A 13,294-nucleotide genomic window follows, 5' to 3' on the forward strand; every position below is an offset into this window, starting at 1 on the left:
TCTATTTGTTTCAAGTCTGTTCCCGTTCGCAAACGTGACATTGTTATTTCAGATTTAATCTAGTATCTGTTATTTCATGAACAAACTAAACTGTTTAAGACAAATGTTACTTCCCTCCCTTTTTAACTCGACTGATTTAAAAAAATAAGCATTTCGTTTACGATATATCTAATTAAAAACATTCAGTATTTTTATAGAATTGCTTTACACATCTTATAACTTTTTTAATGTAGAGAAGATACATATCATTCCCATGTTAGTCTAAATGCATATCCATCTAATTTCTTATCAAATGTTTTGTATTTCTGTCTGGGACATCTCGATCGATAATTATTACTACTAAAAAATATTAAACTGTAAAATAGTCCATTTGCGCAATCATTAAAATCTGAACCTTTTGAATTTTTTTTTTAACTTCCTCTATTCAAACGCGCTTATTCCTAGAGATAAACACAATTTTAGCCCAAAGGGGTTAGCCAAGAAAGGCTGTTAATTTTGTTTTGTTATTTTGCGTTGATTCACTATAAATGGCGAATCACTTTTTAAATTGTTGCCACCAAATATTACAGCCCTGTATTATATTTAAAGAAATTAAATAGTGAAGAATCTGTATGCTTGTTTCTCGCATTGAGATAAAACAACGGTACGTAGAGCCATCCAATTTTGAATAACGCACGTCTCCATCCGAATATAGGCAACTGGAGGCCCAAATTGTGAATATGGAATTTGCTTTATTATCTATGAGAGTTTTTGATTAGGAAACTCAACGATTTCAAAGAGAGCAATGGCAACAAAAAAAAAAAAAAAAAAACCCTCCTGCGCGTGAGATTGTGTTGTGGAAATTCTAAAGATATGCTCTTTTAAATATTTTGCGATACTGCTGTTAAATTCAATTTTATGGTTTAAGTGCGAAGAACAGGATATTTAATAAATAAGGGTAACACACAAAACTTTAAAAACCGTAATATAAAATCTGAAAGCTTTCAGTTAAATAATGAAGAATCTACATAAATGTGTGCACGTTTCTCGCATTGTGATAAAACAACGGTACCTAGAACCATTCAATTTTGAATGACGTAATCCTCCAGTGAATACTGGCATCTGGAAGCCCTAATTTGTAATTTTTTATATTATCTATTTCATATTGTGTCAGACATTAAATAATTTTTGATTAACAAACTCAACGATTTCTAAGCGAGCAATGACAACACTGTAAAAGAAAAAAAAAAGGACATTTTTATTTCCAGCGCGCGAGACTGTGTATCGGAAATTCTAAAGATATGCTGATTTTAAAATTATTTTGCGATATCGCTGTTGAAATGAATTTTATGGTTTAAGTGGGAAGAATACGATATTTAATAAATAAAAGTAACACTCAAAACGTTAAAAAAACGCCCCTTTGGACGTAATTTAAAATCTGAAAAATTTCAGATTTTTTTTTTTTTTTTTTTTTTAAACCCGATGCCTGGATATAATTAACTTGTTACGTTACTTAAAAGTTTCATCTGCATGGGTAATCCAAAAGGCGACGAAACCATGGAGGTAGGAAAGGGAGGAGGGGCCAACCCGCGCTAAAAGTGAAGCACTGCTTTGAAGCTTGGGTCACCAGCTGGGGTGTTCTTTGTTTACATTCAGAAGCTCGCTTGACAAGATTCTGATAGTATTTCGACACACGACAGTTCCATAGAAATCGAAAAAGGGACACTTTCGCATGAAAGAAACATTCATAGTGTGATGGATAATAGCAATTTGTATAGTTTAGTGACATTTACGCAAAAATCACATCTTGGTTATTTTCCGATAACTAACAACAGCCATTTTGATTATGAATTTGTTTTATAAAATTATAAGCTGTTGCACTACAAAAATATATATTTTAAGAAAAATGTTATGCTTAAAGAATGAAAAATACCTTACGGTACATTTAAAATTGTATACGTCTTTCGATACCCTTGATAGAGTATTCGCTACTTTTATTTTATTTTCCAAACGTCAAAATGTTTTAAATAAAACAAATTTTTTTCACATCCATATATTATTGTAACATGTACCTTTTAAAATTTTTTAGAGGAAAGGCTTTACTGCTGCTCATTTTAAACCCATCGTTTTAATTTTATATATCTGAAAAATAATCACTTTGGGCTTACACGTTTTATAAATATAAAATTATGTATGTTAAAATATTTGTAATTAGGCACATAGGTCAGATTAAGTTTTTATTAAATAGAGTAACGCATGCAAGGGCTATCTGCCTAAAGAGAGAGATGCAATCGTGGAGGAATTTTGAAGAAAAACTGACCTTTGAGTGGGTATTAAAAATAATACTTATAATTTTCATTCAAATTATATTCATATATATTTTTTATGTAAAACTTTCGGGTGTATGCTAAATTAGTGTAAATTACTTTACACGAAAAATATAGTGAATGCACAGAAATTAAAGATTTCCACATGCCGGAAATGAAAAATAGGAAATATGTATGGGTATTTATGCATGTGCTTGCAAAAAGCTTTGACAAAATACTTAAATATTCATTAAATTATTTATAAATGTATTTGAAATGAATTTATTCACTTATAAACAACTGTGAAAGTAATGCGAAGAAATCTAATTATTAAATGTATCTAATTTATAATGATTATAAATGTTATCTAAGTATATAATAACCTTAATATTGACTTGTAAACATAAATTGAAATCCTGTTGACAAATACGTTATAAAACTATTTAAGCAAGAATTGTTCGTATTGGAATGCAATCTGTTAAAAGGTTTTGTAAAGCAAATGCTATGAGATGCGCACTTAAGAACGTAATAAAGAGTTTTGGAATATGTATTGTTGAAATGAAGGGTAAAAAAAAAAATCTGATAAGTATAATTAAAAGAATTATTCCCTTTACATTTTATAACTCAGTTACAAGTTTTAAATAATACTTAAAAAATAAAAATAAAAAATAAATAAATAAATAAAAAACTTATTTTTTTCCCTTTCAGAAATGTTCAGAGAAAGTCAAGTACTATTTAATACCTATTTAATTCTCTAATTTAAAATGAACCGAATAGAGGATTAATTATAAATTGACTTACATTTTTCGATTTAAAAGATGCCTCAGAAGCCCAAAAATCATGTCATATTTAAGAAAGTATTTTAGGAAGAAGCTCTATAAATAGAAAAGAAATAATGCATAATTTTAATATTAATAATACAATAAACTTTGATCTTAATTTTTGTACCTTAACCGAATAAAATCGAATTACTTTAATTTTTTTTAATGTAATTAACGAAAACTTGTGAAAATATTTCATTCAAATTAAACCATTCTGAGAAAACTGTCCTGTGAAATGTATAGCATTTAATTCCGTTCAGAATGAAATGTTGTTTAAAAATATGTTGTTTTCACATACTTAGGACTCTGAAGTGTTGTAGAAAAAGAAAATATATACATTTATATGTATATTTACGACGTAATTACAAATTATTTACATCCTTACTTCCTACCTCCATGGACGAAACGCAGGGTTGAGAAGAATGGGGGGAAGCAGCTTCAAAAGCAATGAGGGAAGAAAATGAAGGAAGGTCAAATCAGCAGTTACTTCCTGCATTAAAGGTCAACAGATACATTTCGAAGGTTTTTTTTTTTTTTCCCCCAAGTATTCCAGTATCATAAAACGAACTACTCGCAAAACAAAAATGGGCGGGAAGAGTGAATCATCGGAAAAGGGAGTGAAAGATTTGTTTATATTTGGTGAAAAATTGTCCACGGCAGCAACTTTGTTTAAAATGAGAGGAGTGAAAACACAAAGGTCAGATTCCACTCCAAACATTCAGAATAATCAATTCGGCTTTCGTCAAGGACATTCAACAACTAATTCTCAAGTTTAGTAGAAAAAATTGCAGCTTTTAATAATAAATTCTGTTTCGTTGCTTGCTTCCTGGACTTCGAAAAAGGCGTTTGACAAAATTTGGCTTACTGGTTTACTCTACAAAATCATCCAATTTAAAAGCGACATTAATAAAGCATTTCTGCATAAATGAATGTCCCAATATTCCGCTTTTCGTTCCCATCATTGTAATAAATTGTGTTTTCATTCGTCCAAAGGGGCAATTTGCCCAGAAGGATTATTAATATCGTTTTGGCATTTTGCGTTGGCTCACTATTCAAATTGTTGCCACCAAATATTAGAGCCCTGTGTTATTTACTTCTATTTATTTATTTTTTCCAAATGACAGATTGTGAACAATTACAAATGTAACCCAGTCCATTAATCTATACAAGGCCGGATATGGTGGTCTCTTTATTATGGAGGCACCTAATAGGTGGGCCACCATCGCCTTTCCTATGAAGGGACGGACAGTTACAACCATGCCTTCTCCGGGATTCGAACACAGGCCCTTCGGCATCGCAGTCAGCTTCCCTGAGCACTATACCGAGTGGGCGGCGAGCCCTGTGTTATATTTGAAGAAATTAAATAATGAAGAATCTGCATGAATGTTATGTATGTTTTTCGCATTGTGATAAACATCGGTACCTAGAGTCATCAAGCTTTGAATATTGAACATTTCCACCCGAATATGGGCATTTGGAAGGCCAAATTTGTAATTTGTTTTATTATCGATGTTATATTTTGTAAAACTTTTAACAAATTTTTGATTAACAAACTCCGACTGTACGAAAAAATCATTTTTATCTCCACAGCCGAGACTGTGTATTGGAAATTCTAAAGCTATGCTCACTTTAAAATTATTGTGCAATATTGCTGTTGATAGTGGTGTGGTGGCGTATTTAATTACACATGGGGAAAACCACGAAAACACCCATGCAGCCAGCCCGTTCGCGGGATTCGAACCTCGGACCGAACTACCAGTGTTCAGCGACTTTACCGCTCAGCCGCTGGTGGGCCATATTGCTGTTGAACTGAATTTTATGGTTTAAGTGCGAAGAACATGATATTTAATAAATAAAGGTAAGATACAAAACGTTAAAAAAGCGCCCCTTTGGGCGTAATGTAAAATATGAAAGCTTTCAGATTTTTTTTTTAAATTTATATTTATTTTATTTTTTTTTCCTTACAATTATTATTTGAAAATTTTACTACTAATTAGTAGTTTTCTTTCAAATAATAAACAAAAGCAAAAGATCAGATTTTCACTTTGAAGGTAGGCCGTTAAAAATATGAAACAGAAATTTTGCAATCGACTTTTTTACAGCTTGCTAGAAAGAAACCTTGCTTATGGATGATACTCATAGGATAAAAAATAACACTCACTATAAAAGTTAAATGATACTTCCCAGATAAAATGAATTTTAAACCATCAATTTACGCTGTATTGAGCAACACACTTCTTTCATAGCACATATAAGTAAAAGATATTTTTTGCCGTTATAACACAGAAGAGAGAGAGACTTCGCGATTTTTTAACTTTTTTCCAATTTGATTCTTTATAGCGAAAGCGTATAAACCGTATCCTAAATGATCTAGTTTTCGAAAGATTTCTGTTAATTCCCAACAAATCTAGTGAATTGTTAATTAAACGTAATCGCCTTGAATGAGAAGGAATTAATACATTGCAGTCGAACATTTCAAAGAATTATTTTCAACTGCTAATTAACCACTTAATTAAAGGTTAACTAGGCAAATGGTTTATTTCTAGTTAACGGCATCTTGTGCACAATTGGCAAGGAAGTCTTTAGGCTTTTTTTAACGCAGTATTTTTATCTGGTTTTTACAAAATTTCGTATTAAAATGCTGCGCAATTAGCTTTCTCTCACACAAAATTTCCCTTTTCCATTTCCCTTTGTTCTCTCTAAGCTTGATCTTTCGACCTGCAGGCAGAGGCCCACTAGCGGCCAAGCGATAAAAGTCGCTGAACACTGGCAGTTCGAGCGAGGTTCGAATCCTGCGAACGGGCGAGGTTTGAATTCGCTCGCTGCATGGGCGTTCTCGTGGTTTTCCCCATGTGTAAACGTGTATACGAGCCAGTTTCCCTTCAAAAGTCCTCCACGAAGGCACCCCTTCCCTTAGGCAGATAGCCCTAGTGTGCTTTACCGTAATCTCAATACATTAATCAAAGTCAACACCCTGCGAGCAGAAAGACTTCTCTGTGTCTTAGGTTGAAGCATAAACAGAAAACTTGCTACTTAATGTGTCGTCCAGCGCCACCAGCGGCCGAGCGGTAAAAGCCGCTGAACACTGGTAGTTCGTTCCGGGGTTCGAGTCCCGGCGAACGGGCTAGCTGCATGAGCGTTTTCGTGGTTTTCCTCATGTGCAACGTGGATACGAGCCAGTTTCCCTTAAAAAGACCTCCACGGGACATCCCTCCCTTTTCGTGTAGTGACTAAGGGCGGAGCACGTAATAAGTAAAAACAATATGTCGTGCGACTTTTTTAATGTTTAAACATAAACGATTAAATAATTATAATTTCCGTCTAATCACTTAATTAAGTAAATTACTAATCGAACGTAATCAACTTTTAGCTAACAGATTACAGTTTAATATTTCAAAGACCTTAGCGGGGACAAAGAGCTCTTTACGTTCAAACGTAAACAAAAAGTTTGCTCGTTACAAGAACCTTTAAAAACGTAATTTAGTTATTAATTCTACGAAATTGAAAGGAACTAGATCGGAAGAAAACGCAGCCGACTTTTGTTTTATTCAGGGAGAATTATCAATTATTTTTATCGCTTATGAAACTTGAGATATATAATATCAATTAATCGATGTTAATATAACTGATAGTGAGCTCCTAAATGTTATAGATATGGATTATATCAAGAACTTCGCTCCTATAGTGAATGAAACACACACGATTCTGTACTGTTATATTTAGTTGTCAAACTCTATATTTACAAACAATTTGTTGTAAGCACAGCATTAAAAAGTCTGAAGTGCACATGACTTGGTTTATTTGATTCCGCGCAAGGAAATCATGTGGACTTCCTTGAGCGGAATATTAAATTATACGCATATTTTATTCTGCATATCATTGAAACTTATTTCCTCGAATCTCATTAGAGATAGATTTCTCATTCAATTAATTCAGTTCTCACTTCGCGACAAGACAAAAATACATAAAACCACAAAATATCTTTATTAAAAACTGAAAAATATAGAGAAACTTAAAACACCAAATACAATTAAAACAATTTTTACAATTAAAAATTATTGTTTCTACGCAAAAACAAGCAGTTAAGCCAGCGAGCAAGAAGGCAGATTTTTCGGTGCACAAAACTGAGTTTACTTTGGATCCCACACAGGAAAAAGACACTAAAGGTGCAGAAACTGAATTCACTATTTTGCAAGTTTCAAATGTAAACAAATATGGCAGCTATAGGAAAAAAATTAGGCGTAGCCGCACTTAAAAAAACTTTTAAATTTCTAGTAATTCTACAACTATTGCATGCAGATTAACTAAAGGCATAAGAACTTTAACTGGAAGATAAGAACAACATAATTCATTCATTTTTAAAGCAAAACATGCAAAATTTACCAACGTATAAAAATAATTAAAAAAAAAAAAAAAAACTGAGCTCACGCAGCCGAGTAACAAAGTGGGTATACCTGCATATTTATTTACTTTTGGTGCAACCAAAAAGGTAGGTGCACAACTACATGTTATATCATATGTAAAATTTCAACGTTTTTGAGTCTACTCGTTTTTGATTTATGCGACCTACATACATACCACATACATACGCGCGTACGTACGTTCGGTCCAGACGTCACAAAAAAGAAAATCTGTCCTGAATCCTTTTTGTAACCCGTTTTGGGAAAAAGAGTCCTTTATTCTGTTCTCACCTACAGATGTCAGGCAAAAACATCGTTAATTGTATCCGATAGTAGTCAATATGGGTATTTGCATTGAAATAGGATACCCGAAAATTTTCACGATTGCAACACTTCTTACCAAAATGTAACTTACTTCGTTCGATTTACCTACAACTTACTTCGTACGTAGTTTCGATTGCAACTTAATTCGTTACAAAGAAGTAAAAAACAGAGATAACGAATTTAAGAGAGGTAAATTAAATACTGCTGGCGATTGAGACAATAGTTAGTTCATTTGCTTCTTCTTTGTAACGCAAACGTGAAATTTATTTGAAAGTAAATTGTCAACAAATTTTCGAAGAGGGCATTTTAAAAACTCTTGCCAAATTCAACGGAAAAATTGCATGTGAAAGAAACGATAAGCATGAAACAAACAAAATAAAATGTATGTATGGAAAAGAGGTAGCGCCATCTTCTCTTCTCTACGTATAATTAAAGAAAGTCAAGGTGTGTGTGTGTGATTATGGCAAAGCCTCGAGGGCTATCTGCCTAAGGGGAGGGATGTCTTCGTGGAGGACTTACTAAGGGAAACTGGCTCGTATACACGTTACACACGGGGAAAACCACGAAAACGCCCGTGCAGCCAGCCCGTTCGCGGGATTCGAACCTCGGACCGAACTACCAGTGTTCAGCGACTTTACCGCTCAGCCGCTGGTGGGCTGTATAATTAAAGAAAGAGTCTGTCTGTCTGTGTGTGTGTCTTTCGTTCGCGTTGCGCGTAAGCTAATAGACCCACTGCTACGAAATTTGGCACATAGGTGCATCTAGACAAGAAACCAGTGCACCTCGAAGCGATTTTTTTCGAAATTCGAATTCGAATTTTTTTATTTTATGTTTTGTGACGAAATCGCGTCATTTTGAGACATAATAGGCTATAGCAAAGCGAGATTTTACTCTACACACTCCATTTCCACATCGTCATGAAACGTGGGCTATTTTACGAACTTAAAATAAATTTCGTGTTTCAATAAATCCATTTAATACGAATTTATTTAACAAAGTGAGCTTAACACCTTTTCAACGGGATTTTTTCTAAAAAAGTTTATGTTTGAAAATGTACAGTTTATTTTTCTTTGATTTTTGGACACGTTAAACTTTCATCCTTGCGACTGCTTTTACAAAAAAGAATTTTGGAAAAATGATAATATTTTGTATTTAAAAAATTTTTTTTAAATGAAGCTTCCGAGTACACTTCTCACATCTTTAAAATTGTGATTTTGGCATCAATTTTCTTTCTTATTGTTGTTGATAGATTTTTGATGAAATCGCATCATTTTGAATAGTTTCATTCTTTTAGAAATATGGGTTTCAACAATTTTTCATAGTATTTCTATGTCAGTGTTTTTAAGAGATTGGCATATTTCATTGTCATTTTTTATATATACGTATAATACATTTTTATTGATGTTTTTTATAAAGTTGTTCTGCAGAGTAAAATTGTGCGCGGAATGTTTATTTTTAGTCCAAAGGGATTTGAATCCCGAAGGACTATTAGTTTCGTTTTGGCATTTTGCGTCGGACGGATAAATGTCGGTTCACTTTTCAAACTGTTGCCACAAAATGTTAGAGTCCTGCATTATATTTGAAGAAATTAAATAATGAAAAATCTGCATAAATGTATGTATATTTCTCGTATTGTGATAAAACAACGGTACATAGAGTCATCGAATTTTGAATAACGTAATCCTCCAACGAATATGAGCTTGTGGAAGACCAAATTTGAAATTTGAAATTTATTTTATGATCGATTTCCTATTTTTTAAAACTTTGACGAATTTTTTGATTAACAAACTCAAGGATTTCAAAGCGAGCAATGGCAACGTTGTGCAGAAAAAACATTTTTATCTCCAGCGCGTGAGTCTCTGTATCGGAAATTCTAAAGATATGCTCGTTTTAAAACTATTTTGCGATATTGCTGTTGCACTGGATCTTATGGTTTAAGTGCGAGGAACATGATATTTAATAAAGAAAGGTAACACACAAAATGTTAAAAAACGCCTTTTTGGACGTAATTTAAAATCTGAAACATTTCAGATTTTGTTTTTATAAACTTTTTTTTTTTTTTTTTTTTTAATTTTGAGTTTCTTTCATGTTATTTTTTGCTTATTTCACTGTTTGTAAGATATTGTCTATTATAAAACTAATTCACGAAACTCGATAGATTGCCAGTTGCGACAATAATAAGGAAGAAATCCCTTCTCTTAAGTAGATAGCTCTCGAGTGCTTTGCATTGATTTTAAATGATAATAATGCAGTTCTACAACTAAACCTTAAACTTCTTATGAACTTCGAATATGTGAGTGTTGCAAGAATAGGGATATTCTATTTATTGTAAAAGCAATTACTTCCAACTTTTTACAGCTGACTACATAATGTAGCTGCTTTAGAAACTAGTAACCAGAAAGTTTGTGTTGCCACAAATATTTTTGTTATTTAATCCTCTTTGTGACAAAAATTTTCGTCATGTTTCCACCTTGCGTGCATGATATTTTAAAAATAGCTAATGGTATATACTTGAAATTTAATGGAATTCTTTATATGAGCGCTATTTTCTAACTGAACCAAAAATGTGATGAATATTTTAGTATTAAAAAATTTATGCTCGAAAACATTGCAGATGTTTTTAAATAAAATTCATTTTATAAACTGAACTCCAAATAAAATAAAAATTTAACATGAAATTCTTAGAATTTTAGGTTCAGAGTAGTTTCCAAATGCTATAAAAGCTATATATTAAATATGGAATTAAATGATGCAACAGACTGTTTTAAACTGTGCGCGCAAGGTGGAAACTTGACGAAACATTTTGTCACAAAGCGGATTAAAGAAGAAAAATATTTGTGGCAACACAAACTTTCTGATTAGTATTTCAGAAAGCAGCTATATTATGTAGTCAGCTGTAAAAAGTTGGAAGTAATTGCTTTTAAAATAAATAAGTTATTTAAATTCTAGCAACAGTCACCTATTCGAAGATCTTATGGGTTTTAAGGTGTATGAGTCCTCTTAAAGCACAGCATGGATAGCGAACTCCCTTTTCCTGCCTAAAATAAAGTTGAGCCTGTCGCACACAGTACCGCACATTTGCCTATATTAGGCAGAACGAGTGAATACTTAGTTGGGCATTGCGGTGGAGTTATAAAAGCTTAAAACAGTACTTTACAATACATATTTATTCTGATGCTCTCTCGACCCTACAAAGCTTGGCAAATCCGGAAACAAGCAATAGACTTCTTTTGCATATAAAAAACATTTATAACAAAATAAGAGAGAAAAATGGTACATATTTTCATTGGGTCAAGGCTCATATTGGTGTTACCGGGAATGAGAGGGCGGATATGTAAAAAAGAGGCAGCCCTGGGAGAGGGTGATATTTATGACGCTATTAATGATTCCAGAAGAAGAATGATTCCTTGAGAAAAATAAAAGCAAGTATAATTGAGAAATGGGCTCGGGAATGGAATGGTTCAAATAAAAATAAGGGTTACTTGAGGATTTTGACCATAAAAAAGAAAAATGGATTTATTTAATAATATAGATACTATTCAAGTTATCACGGATCATGGTAGATTCCCGGCCTATTTAAAACGTTTTAATCTCCAGGGCAATGATCAATGCTTGGCTTGTGGGAAGTACGGAAATGTAGCTCATTTTGTGGAAGAATGTAAACTGACCGAGAGTGTGAGGACGAGATTTGGAAAAATAAATGAACAGAATGTAATTGAAAAAAGAAAATTCTTGAATAGCTAGGCAACAGAAATTATGAGGATTGTGAATGAAAACAAGACTATCATAGGAATAGGACATTAAATATTTTAATATTTTAATCTTTTTTGTTTGTTTGTCTGCGTCGGGTGTGCTGCGTTAACCACGAGGCCGATTATTGTCGGCCAGGAGGGTTGCAGCATACTCGTAAACTAAATTAAACTTAGTTGGGGAGACTGTAGAGTAATGCCTAATGAATGTAGAAGCTTTAAAACTGAAAAGCAAGTTTATTTAGTATGAAGCAAAGACAAAGTCCTGAGAAGATTCAAATAACATTCTTATTTAATGCTCGAAAGCAACAGAAAGCACCACTTGTGCTACATATGAACCTCCGCTACTTGCGGTATTTAACGTAACATTAAATTGAAAATTACATAATGCAGTCTGAGACTACACGCTTAAGATAGCTCAGGTAATGAACGGCGCGTATTTTAAAAGTCGGCTACCACGATGGCTAAAGCCGCAATCAAATTTTGGCAGAGCTGGCGGCAGTACGTAACTGCAACGCGGAGGCTCCCTGAAGCTTTTCAAACCTTCGGCTTCAATATAAAACAATTCCTTTTTATTCTGACGAGGAATGCGGAAAAATTTAAATCATAACAATTGGTTGCTTAACGTAAAATCCTACACCTTTAGAGTTTATTTTCCTCAGCAAGAAATTTGAAAAATTAGAAATCTCCTCGTCGGGATTCCAATTGCGGATCTTCCGGTTGCTAGCCGGATGTACTACCATGAAGCCACGAACACAGAGAATGAAATGATTTCTTACATTTTCGCCAACTTTATAGGCAAACCGGGGAGAGCCCGAGACCCAGTTGACCAAATGGTGAGGCGTTATCATCCATCTAGGGTCGGTGAAACCGATGATGTTAGAAGTTAATGAGGCATCTGGCAACATATTTTAGAGCTGACAGGGCCAAAAAATCTAGGTCCACCAGATTTGAGTTCGGATGCCATGGACAGATATTAGACCCTTTTAAGATCAGGAAACATTAGATATAAGCAATGTCCTTGTCAGGATTCAAACGAAGAATTTTCCACACTGTACTCACACCATAAATGCACACAACGGGGAAGGACGCGAGATGCGATAAATCTTTATATTCTCATTTCCTTAAACAAGAATGGGAAAGGCGAGAAACCCATTCGACCAAATAACAAATAATACTCCACCACACCGCACGTCACAGAAGAGGCATTAGATCATCCATACTCAATCTACAGACCACATACAGCCCAGCGAACACACGTGTATGGGCCGAAACGATATTTATGTACAGTTTTCGAAGCTTTCCACATACCGCTACTGTAGAATTTTATATTTCTTAAACGCATGTTTAAAACTCTAGCTTTGCATATCTAATGGCAAGAATTTTGTGACGCTGCTATTATAATACTAACAGCTATTACAATACAAATAGCTACTATTGCAATACTAACAGCTATTACAATACTAATAGCTACTATTACAATACTGACAGCTGCTGAATGTACGAAAAGTACATGAAAGACCCGAACTGTTTTATTAGTGTAATTACGTTTTCGATTATAGTAAACGTCGTTTCATGTGATCGCGGGTAATATCATCATTCGGATACTGTCATCCCAACCGCCTCTTCGTTTGTATACGAAAATAAGAAAAATGCATTGCTTACTGGGATCAATGGTTCGGTTAGTACGATCAAATATTACAGAATTATTTTTT

Source organism: Stegodyphus dumicola, chromosome 9 (assembly GCF_044657685.1).
Source record: "Stegodyphus dumicola isolate Sdum_Otavi_A_Nest chromosome 9, ASM4465768v1".
Taxonomy (NCBI): domain Eukaryota; kingdom Metazoa; phylum Arthropoda; class Arachnida; order Araneae; family Eresidae; genus Stegodyphus; species Stegodyphus dumicola.